The sequence below is a fragment of the Staurois parvus genome, unplaced genomic scaffold, assembly GCF_062004578.1.
Source record: "Staurois parvus isolate SC_StPar_1 unplaced genomic scaffold, SC_StPar_1.0 ptg000135l, whole genome shotgun sequence".
NCBI lineage: Eukaryota > Metazoa > Chordata > Amphibia > Anura > Ranidae > Staurois > Staurois parvus.
This window is the reverse complement of record NW_028317931.1, coordinates 1,339,056-1,344,529: the sequence shown is the minus strand read 5'-3', so window position 1 is coordinate 1,344,529 and position 5,474 is coordinate 1,339,056. Positions and strand designations below refer to the sequence as shown.

At 36.3% G+C, this 5,474-nt stretch overlaps 1 long non-coding RNA gene across 1 annotated transcript; it reads right to left on the bottom strand.

Annotated features, from left to right (window-relative positions):
- Positions 1-4,241: 4,241 nt before the first annotated feature.
- LOC149465983 (uncharacterized) lies at positions 4,242-5,130 on the bottom strand. The gene is made up of 2 exons (XR_016312186.1): positions 5,010-5,130; positions 4,242-4,698 (listed from the first exon to the last, which is right to left on the bottom strand). It is a non-coding gene; the product is annotated as an uncharacterized LOC149465983 (long non-coding RNA).
- Positions 5,131-5,474: the final 344 nt, after the last annotated feature.

The window sequence follows — 5,474 nt, the reverse complement described above, 5'->3', positions numbered from 1 at the left end:
TTCCACCCCAAACTCGGTCATCCATGTCTTTATAGACCTTGCTTAGTGCACTGGTGCGCAGTCATGTTGGGAAAGGAAGGGGTAATCTCCAAACTGTTCCCACAAAGAATTTGTTCAAAATGTCTTGGTATGCTGAAGCCTTAAGAGTTCCCTTCACTGGAACTAAGGGGCCAAGCCCAACTCCTGAAAAACAACCCTACACCATAATCCCCCCTCCACCAACTTTACACTTGGCACAATGCGGTCAAGCAAGTACCGTTCTCCTGGCAACTGCCAAACCCAAACACATCCATTGGTTTGCCAGACAGAAAAGCATGATTCATCACTTCAGAGAACACGTCTCCACTGCTCTAGAGTCCAGTGGTGGCGTGCTTTACACCATTGTATCTGATGCTTTGCATTGCACTTGGTGATGTAAGGCTTGGATTCTACTCAGCCATGGAAACCCATTCCATGAAGCTCTCTACGCAATGTTATTGTGCTACTCTGAAGACCACATGAAGTTTGGAGGTCTTTAGCTGTTGACTCTGCAGATAGTTGGCAGCTTCTGCGCACTGTGCGCTTCAGCATGTGCTGACCCCACTCTGTCATTTTACGTGACCTACCCTTTCATGGCTAAGTTGCTGTTGTTCCCAGTTGCTTCTACTTTGTTATAATCCCACTAACAGTTGAGCGTGGAATATTTAGTAGCCAGGAAATGTCACGCATGGACTTATTGCACCGGTGGCAACCTATCACGGTACCACGCTTGAATTCACTGAGCTCCTGAGAGTGACCCATTCTTTCACAAATGTTTGTAGAAGCAATCTGCATGCCTTTATGGTGCTTGATATTATACACACTGCTGTTTAAGATTTAAAGCAACCAGCACTCTACTACCTACATATAAAAATATATATGCACACATGTGTGTTTAAGCATTGGGGTGCACACCTTAATGCAATAGGCTGTGTACACATATGTGCTAAAGTATTTCCCAGCTAAGTATAAATGGACAATGCAATACAATACAATTGTTTTCACAGTAATATAATACTATTTTTATAAGTCTATGTGCAGGCAATAAATGTATTTATCTTGGGAAACAAGGAAAGGAGCTTACTTCCAGTGAAGCTGACACAAGATAAAATAATTTTCTCTTTTTTTTTCTTAAGAAAAGGAACATTGCCACTATTGTACAGTTTAGTTCTTCTCTAGAAAACCTTGTTTCATAATATTCTAATCTTGCCACAGGCATTAGCGCCTTGCAGTCCTCTGGAGGGTAAACCAGCTAAAAATAAAGTCTGTCTGATTTAGGCGGTGACACTTTTAGGACACAAACACACTTACAACTATGGTACAGCACTTAATAATCATAAAGCCTCGCTATCAAACATATATTCCTTGGCGTGTACACAAGAACGAAAACATATTTTACAGGTGCACAGTATATTGTCTTCTTCAGATGATTAAAAAATAGTGAGCACATGTATAATAGAATGTATCATAAAGAACATCAAATAAAAAAGCCTTGTAGTGCAGTCAGTTGGCCAATGTTCAGTTACACAATAGAGAAAAAAGGCAAACAAGGAAAATATCTGATAAAGATATGTAGGGAAGATCAAAAATGCAATATTGGACCCCTACTGCAAAAATTCCTATTGCTTTGGTCAAAAAGGGGAATTATTAGGAATACTAAAATCCTCATTCTTAGTTCTCCATCAAAAAGAGAACTATTGGCACCAATCACATGAATATTTTCAGTTCAGTTGGAAAATCACTGTGTGACAAATAGGGATGAGACAAAATAAAAGGTTTTTTTCATTTTCCAAAAATGTCAGCAATATTAGAAAATTTTTTTCAGAACTCTGCCATTTTGGATAAATGTTTGAATTCAATGGAAAGACAAAATTAAAGTGGGTTTTAATGGCTCATAAGAGTGCAATTGACTTTAAACGGCTCCTACAGGTCACATAAGCTCCTTTCGATAACAAAATAGAAAACTTATGACAATTTCAATTAGTTGTGGTTTGGTAGAACCTTTTAAAAATTTGTGATTTTAGAAATGTAGAATTTCCAAACCACAAGCCCTTTTGAAGTCCAAAAAAGTGAGCATCACAGAGCAGCAAATGATGCAAGGTTGTCTAAAATGGTTTAGGAAGCTCCTGGCAGTTTCAACTGATGAGGTAATGGGGCCAAAACAAAACAACCTGAGCCATTTCCTTTAAACAATTTTACCAGGATTACTAATATAGAACCATAGAACCTAGTGGTGATAATATCAATCAAGCTTAAGGATGCCTAGGCAACTGCACAAGCAGATGCTGTATACAGCAGAAAGAGTCTTTGATACATTTTTGCCAGAACTCTTTTAGGAATCTGAACTACCAAAAATAACACCAAAATTCAGATTCAGTTCCAACCATCAAATTAAATTTACTCTGAGACTAACAGCATCGGAGTTTTGGACTCATCTCAACTTTAATCTATCCTACTTAATTTTAATGGTCAAAGCATATACTCATTCATTGTTTTTACCATCAGCTTCATAATAGCAATGCAAACAATAGTTATTGTTGACAATTCAAGCTAACCATACCTTAAAAATCTCCTTTTATGTTGTGGGTGCTTCCGGAGTGAGGCCATTTTTTTCCACAACTACCTGGATTCCATGCATGACTTGCAACTTCTCCACTGCTGTTTACTTCCAATTTACTGAGGACTACATATCCCATGGTACCTTGCTGCTTGCAACCAGTGATTCCTGTACTGACTACTCCTCCTGACTACTCATCCACTTAGCACCTCTGTAGTTCAGAAGGCTTTTTGAAATGTGTGACAGAACAGTGCTTACTTCATAAGTTTACAAATTTTAAGATACTTCAGATTAATAGTAATACGCTAGAAATAATTGAAATACAATTTGGTAATTAATATCATTTAAATTTTTGACCATAGAATTGCTTTACTAGAAAATGGGGAAAAACACAAAAAATACAAAGAACATAGTGAAATTACCTAACTAACAGTTACCCATAAAAACATTCAAAACTCACACCATCTATTTACAGAAAAAAGAAGTAGTTCATTGTTTCTAGCAAATTCCAGCTAAGCAGCTCAGTGAGAGAAACAGCTTCGGCAAAACTTGACCAGAGAATCTGCAATTTTACAGCTAAATCAATTTCCTCAATTCACTACGCACATCTCAAGTGGTAATATGTTCCATCAGTTATCAGAAGTGACGGATATGTCTTCTTAGAGAAGTGATCCTCAAGGAAACGTTTCCCAAGGAGACCCTTCCCTGGCTATCTTAACCCTTTGAGGACCAAAGGACGTATTTGTCCCATGTTTTTAATTGCGTGTATCATCTGAATACGAACTTGAAACTCTTTTTTTTTTTTGGTTTGAGTCAAAATATTAGTTCTTATCAACAAACAAATGGATCTAGCTTTTTGCCAATTATTTCATGAAATGGCTTAGTTACAGCAACTGAAGTGTACGAACTTTAAAAACAAAAAAATTGATTCTTTTGGCGTTCCAAAATCTTACGGTCCTCAAAGGGTTAAGTAGACATGTGCATGCAAGAAATTTTTGTTTTGTTTCATTTCAGATGCATTTGTTCATTGAAGAATTTTGTTTCATCATATTCCTTATGTTGAACTGACTCATTTTCAGAATTAGTTTGTTATCTTTGGCATTTGTTCCATATATTAGTTGGTCTAGGTGATAAAAATGTTGAAGTTTTTGTGGATGATTGCTATATATTCAATATATTATCGAATCGGATGAATTTGAATTGGAAGGATTTGATATTTTCAGGCTCTAGTCCAACCCACCAAGAGAAATGACATGAGCTGATTGGACAATATTGACTGGCGTCATGTGCATCTGAATTAAGAAGTGGAACAAAATTTGATTCATTTGTTACCTGTATCAGAATTATCAAATAAATTAGACAATTCTATCAATTTGCCCAAAGGCCCAAACTACTATTGCATCATGTGACATCATCCACATGAAACAAATTAATTTGTTAATTTTGTTTAAACTTTTATTCGGAGTCATTGACATTCACTACTACACTCTATTGCCAAAAAAAAACAAGAGTGGTAGCGTTCAGAGGGGAGTTCAATGGCATCACATCCCAAATTTAAACAAAATAACAAGAAGAGGAAAAAGGGAAAGAAGGGGGGGAAAAAGAAGTGGAGGGGAGATAATGGGATTTTTAGGGTGCCAAACAATGATAGAGCAACAACAAAAACTAAAATGTACAATTTTTATTAATGAATCAATTAAAATCTCAATTAAAAGAAATACACTTCAATATCCAAACATTATTGGTTGTAATCGTTCAAAAAAAAGTAATATTTCTCAACATGTTTTGCCTCTTTTAGTCTTCTTCAGGAGATATTTATATAACACCTACAACAGATTCATATTCATTACAAAAAATTGCATATATTGTATTCATGTACAGGCCATTGAAACAAGTTCAAATCTTTACAGACTGTGCTTAATATACATCATACAAATATGTAAACCAATTTCAAAAGTTGGTGGAGGGCCACTTACAAAACAATTCATACACATCTCATGAGTTGCAAACGATATGCAAGATGATACTGGCTAAAGTGTGGTATAGTTTGATTTGACATTTGATCCTCTATATAGCCCTGACAGAGTGACGGTTCTCACGGCTACTGGAGGGACACACCCAAGCTGGATAGGGAAATAAAATACATAAAACTATAAACTTAATCTACATACACTAAAAACTAAGAAACTATCTGAAAACAAAAAATAACCTACAAATTAAATATGAGAAAATATACCTTTAAGGCATGAAATTTGCAGCACTACATATATAAGCAGCATGAATAGATGTTATCGTCCCATTTAGCTTAAATGTATCTCATCAAAGGAACCAAAAAAACATGAATCTGGGTACTGAAATATGAATACAAAAGAAATAATAAATACCTATAATGCTGCAATTGACATATATATATTTCGTGGACTAAGGTGCTTACCTCTGTCAAGACTATTCAGAACACCATTTGGTGGGGGGGTGGCCAAAAACCCGATGCTCATTTGGTTGAGATAAGGTGGAAATGCATAAAGCCACTATTAAATAAAAATGACAATAGTTAATATCTATGGAAGACACGTTCACAAAAATTCACAAAAAGGCAGCCACAAGCTTGAATCATTGATATCTGCAGAGTCTCACCAATATAGCACCACAAACACCACCTCCCCATCAGCCAACAAAACAATAGACCACACCAGCTTATTTATATATTGCCACAAGTATGGGGACACCCCTCAAAATCATTGGATTCAGGTGTTCCAATCACCTCTATGGCCACAGGTGTATAAAATCAAGCACCTAGGCATGCAGACTGCTTCTACAAACATTTGTGAAAGAATGGGTCGCTCTCAGGAGCTCAGTGAATTCAAACGTGGTATCGTGATAGGTTGTCACCTGTGCAATA